Source organism: Psammomys obesus, unplaced genomic scaffold (assembly GCF_907164565.1).
Source record: "Psammomys obesus unplaced genomic scaffold, mPsaObe1.curated_primary_1811, whole genome shotgun sequence".
Lineage (NCBI taxonomy): Eukaryota > Metazoa > Chordata > Mammalia > Rodentia > Muridae > Psammomys > Psammomys obesus.
The window spans coordinates 752,458-761,545 of record NW_026592776.1 but is presented as its reverse complement, the minus strand read 5'-3'; the positions used below and the strand labels follow the sequence as shown (position 1 = coordinate 761,545).

General features: G+C 42.7%; 1 protein-coding gene and 1 non-coding gene across 8 annotated transcripts in view; both read right to left on the bottom strand.

The window, feature by feature from the left end:
- Positions 1-9,088, bottom strand: part of Sh3kbp1 (SH3 domain containing kinase binding protein 1) — a 361,003-nt gene that overhangs the window by 349,786 nt on the left and 2,129 nt on the right. The window lies entirely within an intron of this gene.
- Positions 5,597-5,703, bottom strand: LOC129683173 (U6 spliceosomal RNA). The gene has a single exon (XR_008721118.1). It is a non-coding gene; the product is annotated as a U6 spliceosomal RNA (small nuclear RNA).

Below are 9,088 nucleotides of genomic sequence, written 5' to 3'. Positions count from 1 at the left end.
ATAATAATAATAATAATAATAATAATAATAATAATAATAATAATAATAAATTTTAATGTTCTCAAGCAAACATTTGCAGCAGGCTGGCAAGGTGTTCACTGCTCCTTGCTCTTCGTTTCTTAATTGGTGACAACTCCCACCCTCCCAACCCTTAGGATCCACCGAAAGAAAAATGATCTTCTTCCAGTTGTTTTCTGGTGGTTAAAAGTACCTCCAACTCCTGTCAATTAACAAACGCTCAAGCCAACCCGGCTTAGGTATCCAAAAGAAGTCATGGACAGGCTGCATCTGGGTTGCCACCGGTTCTCCATGGAATAATTCATTGACGTTGGCCCAGTAGTTGTGGTCCAAGGCACTCAGAATGCTGGGGCAGGGGTATCCCTTGAGCCCTAGAACTTCAAGACCTGACTGGGCAGCACAGTGAGATGTCTCATTGTTCTCTCATTGAGAACAGAGGGGCTAGTTAAATTGTTTAACTATCCCATTTTGATCAAGTTTTAAAAGGTGATTTTTATTCTTTTTAATGACCAGGGTCGGAGAAAGGCAATTTTTATTTGTGAATCCTTTCAAGTCAAATGAATTCCACTTAAAAGCCAGTCTGTAAAATGGGCAGATAGAACAATCTTCCAAAACTATCAGGGTTTGGAAGAAAATAAAGGTCCATGAAGAAACTGGCCAAGGAGAGAGGACAGCAAAGCAATGAAGGCCCTTCCAGATCTCATCCAGAACAAGTCTAACCATCTCAACCAATCCCAGTGATTCCCAGGTAACTCAGGCCAACTGCTTCAGAATGTAAAAACACATAATAAAGGAACTAACTGGAATAATTAAACAGGACACCAAGCTAATTACAAGTGCACAAAGAGGCGGCAGGTGATGCATAAAACTGGTGTAGTCCCAGAGGACCAGACCTAGAACAGGGCTTCAAGTCTTTGAAGTCAAGAACAGTCCAGAAAAAAAATCAGCAAAAACACAAGAGTTGGTGTTTATATGCTACAACCGATAAGGAGCTGAAGTTTAAGAAGATGGTAATTGAAGTTGTCTATACATACTTTTATATAGTGCTTAAAGATCTAAATTTGCTCTGCAAAATGAGTGATTAATGACCATCAAAACATTTATAGTATGTAACCCAAGATGAGGGAGTAGCAAGAAGAACTGCACTTCATTTTGCCTTTCTGTTCCTGCATCTGGGGACAGACTAACCTCCTAGGTTGTTCCCATCAATTTCCTGGCTACTGGAAGGAAAAAAATAATAATAAGCAAAGAGCTTTGCTTGCCAACTCAATACTCAACAAATAGCACATGAGTTTTATTATTACTGGGTTGTTGTTGTTTTTTTTTTCCTCTTAAGGCTAAATATAAGCACAGTTTATCCTTGAGGTAGAAAGCACCAGCTACAATCTGCTTGGTTTAAGTATCCCCTAATGAAAAGGACAGACCTTCCCAAAAGATATATATCCACATAACATAAGGACCAAGTTGGAAGGAAGTGCTCATCATCAGGTAATGACCCTTTGATATAGGAAGGAATTTAAGGGAAGAAACTGTCCCACCATCAACTCTGGATGTGTGAAATCTAGGGATCAGTTTGGCAATTCAGTGTGTTCTCTTGGGATTCCAGAACTTGCAGTAAATCCACTGATCCCCAAGAAACTCAGGCTGTGTAAAAAGACAGCCAAATTTCTGCCCTAGGATGACAGGGATGTAAGGAGGGAAGGTACCTAGAGGATAAGCAAAATGAAGTGTCTCCCAGAGGAAATAAAGGCCAAAACATAAACAACAAAACCATGCTTTCTTTTTTCTTGTATTCCTTTAGAATCTTCAAGTGGGTGCCTTGAGCTTTCAATATTGGACAGGCCCAGGAGCCCCTAAAAGACAAGGGGCTTCACTTTAGAAGAGTACTATGGAGGGACGACCTTAAAGCAGTTTTAAAGCTAGGCAGTGGTGATGGCTGCAGAGTTTGCCACTATGCTTTTATACTACCAAATGGTAAACTTAAAATAGTTATGGTCAGGTGGAAGGGGAGGAGGACCTCCCCTATCAGTGGACTTGGAGAGGGGTATGGGAGGAGATGAGGGAGGGAGGATGGGATTGGGAGGAGATGAGGGAGGGTGCTACAGCTGGGATACAAAGTGAGTAAACTGTAACTAATATGAAAATAAAAATTTAATTAAAGAAAAAATAGTAAATTTTCTTATATACATTTATCACAAATTTAAAAATTAATCATGTAATATATCAAACACCAGAAAACTGCATGGCAAATATATCTATCTCAAAATTGTCTTTAAAAACATACTGGAGCTGGGCAGGGGTGGTGCATGCCTTTAATCCCAGCACTCAGGAAGTAGAGACAGGCAGATCTCTGAGATCTGAGTTTAAGGCCAGCCTGGTCTACAGAGCGAGTTCCAGAGCAGCTAAGGGTACACGGAGAAACCATGTCTTGAAAAACAAAAGAAAAGAAAAAAAAACATACTGGAAAACAGGTGCTATAGTACATGCATGTAATCCCAGCACTTAGGAAGTGGAGGAGGAGCTCAAATCAAGTCTTGACTAAATTAACAAATTCCAGGCCGGCCTGGAATACATAGTGAAACCCTGTCTCAAAAAAATGGGCTAAGGCCACAGAGGAGGACATTGCAGCCAATTCTGATGAGACTAGATAAGCTAGGGTCAGATGGAAGGGGAGGAGGACCTCCCCTATCCGTGGGCATAGGAGGAGATGAGCGAGGGAGGGTGGGATTGGGAGGGGAGAAGGGAGGGGGCTACAACTGGGATACAAAGTGAATAAACTGTCACTAATATTAAAAATTTTAATTTAAAAAATGGGCCAAGGTAGGGGTGTAGCTCAGTAGAAGAGCCCTTGCCTAGCAAGCCTGAAGCCCTGGGTTTAATCTCCAATGACACAGATACATAGATAGATGAGATACAGAGAGAGAGAGAGAGAGAGAGAATACACACACACACACACACACACACACACCATTTTCATGGGAAAGAGGCCAAAACAAAAACCAGTAGAGATGTGGGAATTTGACCTGGACAGAGAACCTAGAAGCTAGATATGGCTGCTTCCTCAATATTGGAGTCAGGGCTTGCTGCCCTTGGGCCACACACTATGCCTCCATGAGCCTCAGCCTCATCAGCAAGTAAAATAGGCCAGGAGGAACGGAAGAGTCGAGCATTTCAGTTCCAGAGACTGAGAAATGAGAACCAGAGGCGGGGAGTGTTTTCTATCTTGAAACTTGTAGTTCCTCACTGAAGCCACGTGACACATGAGGTGTTACTCGTTAGGCCTCGAGGAGCTCTTGCAAATAGACCTTGCCAACCTATTTTGCAGTGGGGGTTTTACAGAGCTTCTCTCTCTCTCTCTCTCTCTCTCTCTCTCTCTCTCTCTCTCTCTCTCCTGCCAGTCCAGCCTCAGGAATTGCAAGTAGTAACCACACTTGGGTGAAAGAGTTACTCAGTCATTCATTAGCATATGGCACTTGCTGTATGCCAGGCAATGAGCCAGGGCATTGGAGCTGGGGCGACCCAGTTGGAGATGACAGACTTCATACAAGATGAAGTATTGTACAGTTGTCTTTGGAGCAGTCCTCACAGTGGAGGCTACACAATGGCCCCCTCAAAAATCTCTATGCCCTCATACTCAGATCCTGTGACTCATGAAGTTAAGGTTCTCGAGAAAAGGAGATATCCTGATTCTCAAGTGCTTTCAATAAATAAGTATTTTATAGTAGGGAGGGGACCAGAAGAAGACAGATATGACAATAGGAAAGCAGAGGCGGGAATGATACAGTTATGAACCAAGGCAAACCAAGAGGCAACAGAAGCTGAACAAGATGAGAAAAGACTCGTCCAGAAAGGATGCAGCCCTTCCCACACCTTGATCTTGACCCCTATTAAACTCATTTTGCGCTTCATACCTGCTGTTTTAAACCACCAGCTTTGTAGCTATCTGCTAGAGCAGCAACAGGAAACTCACACAGGACCACTACAAAGCATGCAAGAGTAACATGCCCTCCCCGAGGAGAGAGCTGTAGGGGCAGGCTCAGAACACGGAACACTGAACACTGAAAGAGAGGGCACGGAGTGCCTACCAAGCTTCAGAAGATTCTCTAAGGCAGTGGTTCTCAACCTTCCTGATGCTGCAAACATTTTTAGCTCCTCCTGATGTGGTGACCCCCCAAACATAAAATTATTCCGTTGCTACTTCATAACTGTCATTTTGCCACTGTTACAAATCATAGCATAAGTATCTTAAATGCAAGATATCTGATATATGACCCTCCGCCAGGTTGAAACTACTGCTCTAAGGCATTCAGCCTTTGACAGAAGGTATGCAGAGGAGGCCCATTCCAGAGATATTTGGGGCTTAACTGTAGATTGAAAGAGTAGTAGGGAAAAGTGGGAATAAGTAAATAGGGTGTCTAAGAAGTCAAGAAAAGGAGTTCCAGTCTTCACAGACGCTTTTGTTCTTTCTTTATTTTTTTATCATTTTTTCTTTTCCTTTTCATTAATTATACTTTATTCACTTCGTATCCCCCCTGTACTTCCCTCCCTCATTCCCTCCCAATCCCACCCTCCTTCCACCTTCTCTACCCATGTCCCTCCCCAAGTCCACTGATAGGGGAGCTCCTCCTCTCCTTCCCTCTGATCCTAGTCTATCAGATCTCATCAGGAGTCTTCCTCTGTGGCCTGGTAAGGCTGTTCCTCCCTCAGGGGTAGGTGATCAAAGAGCAGGCCAATCCGTTCATGTCAGAGATCCCTGTTCCCATTACTATGGAACCCACTTGGACACTGAACTGCCATGGGCTACATCTATGCAGGGGTTCTAGGTTATCTCCATGAATGGTCCTTGGTTGGAGTATCAGTCTCAGAAAAGACCCCTATGCCTAGATTTTTTGGTTCTGTTGCTCTCCTTGTGGAGTTCCTGTCCTCTCCAGGTCTCACTATCTCCCCCTTCTTTCATAAGATTCTCTGCATTCCGCTCAAAGTTGGCTATAAGTCTCAGCATCTGCTCTGTTACCCTGCAGGGTAGAGCCTTTCAGAGGCTCTCTGTGGTAGGCTCCTTTCCTGTTCCCTGTTTTCTCTCTCTTCTGATGTCCATCCTCTTTGCATTTCTGAATGGGGATTGAACAACTTAGCCAGAGTCCTCCTTCTTACTTAGCTTCTGTAGGTGTACAGATTTTAGTATGTTTATCCTACTTATATGTCTAATATCCACTTATGAGTGAGTATATACCATGTGTGTCTTTCTGCTTCTGGGTTACCTCACTGAGGATGATCTTTTCTAGATCCCACCATTTGCCTGCAGATTTCATGATTTCCTTGTTTTTAATTGCTGAGTAGTGTTCCATTGTGTAAATGTACCACAATTTCTGCATCCATTCCTCAACTGAGGGACATCTGGGTTGTTTCCAGCTTCTGGCTATTAAAAAATATGAGGGAGGAGGTCCTCCCCTATCAGTGGACTTGGAAAGGGGCACGGAGGAGATGAGGGAGGGACGGTGGGATTGGGGAGGGAATGAGGGATACAGCTGGGATACAGAATTAACAAAATGTAACTAATGAGAATAATAAAAATAATTAAAAAAATATGGAACACTTCATGAATTTGTGTGTCATCCTTTTGCAGGAGCCATGCTAATCTTGTCTGTATTGTTCCAATTTTAGTATATGTGCTGCCGAAGCGAGAACCTTTACAGACTCTTAATTCAAGTTCATTCAAAGATTCTTAGGACTGTGTTTGTGTGTTTTGTGGATAGGAGACAGACTGTTTAAAAGTTACCATGGCAAGAAGATTCTAGAACACCGTCAGAGCAATGCTGGAGATAGTCATCCTCAAAGGTGCAAGGCAGGCTCCACATCGAAAGTACAGAAGCGGGGAGACACTGTCTCAAAAAAACAGCAATGCTAGCAAAGATGAAAAGAAATACATGGGAAGTGGAATTTTAAGGTGGTGTCTGAGTCTGTTTTCCATTGCTGCAACCAAATGCCCTGGAATGGGTAATTTATAAAGAATAGAAGTTTATTTGGTTTACTCTTCTAAAGTTTGGTAAGTCAAAGAGCATGGCACTGGTGTTAGCCTGGCTCCTGGTAAGGGCTGCTTTGCTGCTTCATACCATGGTGGAGAACATCCAAACAGGTTTCTTTCTGTTTTTAGAAAACCACTAATCCCACCGTGGAGGCTCACTCTCATTACTTAATCCAACCCTATCTGCCTTCCAAAAGGCTCCAAATGTTATTAACATTAATTGGGGGATTAGGTTTTTAATACACAAATATGGGGGGACGTACTCAGAACTTTACAGCAGATGGAATTATTGATAATAAGCTTTTAAAAACGTTAAAGTCTAAAAGAAAAGCTAGAATCTTCAAGCATGAAGAAAGTGGTTGGCTATAAATGTTCAGTTATCCAGGAGAAAACAGGAAAAGCCAAATCTACTTAATACAAGTATATTAGGAAGAATGCTGCTGCTTCTCAACTGCACAGATGCTCCCAGCCCAATGCCCAGAACAGGTTGTTGTGAACAGAGGACTTGAAGTTCTCCAATGAGCAGGGAGCACGCATCTGATACATCTGACCATGTGTCAGAACCAGAGATAGCAAGATGTTTCAGCAGGTAAAGAGGCTCGCTATCAACCATGACCACATGAGCTCCGAACTTGGCATCTACAAGATGGAAGGAGACAACCAGATCCCACAAGTTGTCCTGTGACCTCTATGAGCACATTGTGGGGCATGGGTGTGTGATCAATTAGAAATTTAAAAAGAACCTCCCAGAGAGCTCATTCAAATGCTGATTGTTGGGCCCATGTCTAGGCTTCCTGATTTTGTTGGTCTGTTGGGATAATACTGAAGGATTTCGGTCTCTGAGTGACCCCACAATACTGTCCTCTGAAAACCACCGTCAGTAGCTCTCCCCTAACAGTGGGGAGGATTCTGGTGCTGTTTGTTTCTCATGTAGCACCTGACCTCTTTGTTCTCAGTAGACTGCTCTGTATTGTTTCACATATTATGTCCCTGCTATACCTTTCCAACTGTTCGTTTTTTTCTCAGTATTGAACAAAGAGCCCGAGACTAGAGCTAGCTGATATTAAAATAGTAGTCATGGAACATACCCTAAAAAATTTTGCTCTTCATCCACCACCTTTGGTCAACTTTGAAAAATGGAAAAAAAAAATGATCCCGCTCTTGGGGAACTGGCTGAGTGCTCACAGACTGGAAGAACTGTTGAACATCCACAGTCCTCCCATGTATTAGCATCAGGCAAGGCCACCTTGTAATCAGAACAGGACAAGACACAAATAAAGCCACCCAGTAATCATGCTTGAACACAGACAAAATATAAGCTTTCTCCAAACCACAAATGTGGGCAGACATCCCCCAGTCTTGCTAATGTGGGTGCCTGCTGCTTTCTATCAACCCCAATTTTCTTGGCTCCAGTTTTTCCCTCTTCTAAAGAGCATTTGTTAAAATAATCAATCACGGAAGTAGCTCTGGCAGCATCCAACCCACAGCAACGACTGGCATCCTTAAAAGCTCCCCAAACCACCTGCCACAGGTAAAAACCCCTAAGTCAGCCTATACCTCATACCCTCTTGCTTAGAGGCCTCATGGTCCTCATGGTGTGCATGGAGAAGACAACTCAGCTTGTTGTGTGTCCCCAGAAGGGGCGGGTGTCGGGAAGATGGTGATGGACTCACAATCTCTTCAAAGACATCATCCTCACCCACTCTCCAGCTTACGCCAGATTACTCCTCTCTTTTTTTTCCAAGAGACCTACTATAGCTCTTACTTACCTACCGCCACAACCCTTGCACTCAAATCTTCCACTAGATTAAGAAGGTTAAGGAAGTAGGCAGGTCTAAATGTATGCACCTGTTTCCTGGCACAAAGCAGGAGATCAATATGTAATGAAATGGTGGGATAGATGAAAAAACATTTATCACCACATGTAGCATACTTGAGAAAACTAGAAACACACGCATTCCGAACAAATACGAGTAACGCAAAGGTAAGTGGAAGAGTGAAATAGGAAATGACCAAAGTCTCTATAAGCAGTAAGGTTTTGCTCTAGCCACGGGTCCTTTCTTCCATGCTTAACTTAAGACTTGTTTGTGGCAGGCATCACATTGCATTCACGTTAGCTTTCTTTTAGCACAGTCTACCACTGACAGAGCATTGTCCCAAGCTGTCCAAAGTTTGTTGTTACTCTGGAAATCCTTCAACAGAAGTCATTTGCTTGGCTTGCAAACTCTTTGCTACTCCCAGATTTGGGTCACAGTACTTGTACTGCTCTAATTATAAGAGGCTTTCCCTGTGTCTGGCACTGTAGGCCCCTCCCAGCAAGTTCATAGTGTTCTGTAAGAGACCACTGCACAACTAGCCAACTTCATTTTTGGGTTAGGGATCGTGTGACTTTTAGTTGGTGTTCAGATCAAGGACTAAATGATATGATCTGATTATGTTAGCCATCAGCAGAAAAATCATCATCAGGCCAAGCAAGCAAACCAAACTGATAAATGAGATAAATCTTCTGAAAGCTAGAGAGATTTGGAGAAAGAGACTGTGTGTGTGTGTGTGTGTGTGTGTGTGTGTGTGTACGCATGTGTGTGTATCTGTGTACAGAACCTCAACACCACTAGGTCTTTCTACTAAAAAAACAAATAGAATCAACTATTAAATATCTGTACTTCATTGCAAATATACCACTAAGCACTCTTTAGAAAACAGCAGGTGACTTTTGCCCACAGACTACTGCATGCACCTTAAATCCCACTTAGGCACATTATAACGAATTAAATGGCATTCATCTTACTCTTGGTTGCCTCTATGTATGAACACCTGAAATAAAGAATAATTGATTGCTGCACCCCTACTTGCATAATGGCTACAATTTAAAAGTGATACTGGAAAGGGTTTTGAATTGCAGAAGCACTCTCTCATTTTCTTAAGAGAGTCTAAAGAACATAAACAGTTTAGATCTCAGTGATAAACAGGTCTGCTGCTTCTTAAAGGAGACTCCATCCTCTTTCCATTGAGATCTATAAAGCATAACCTGCCTATGCAGATGGGCAA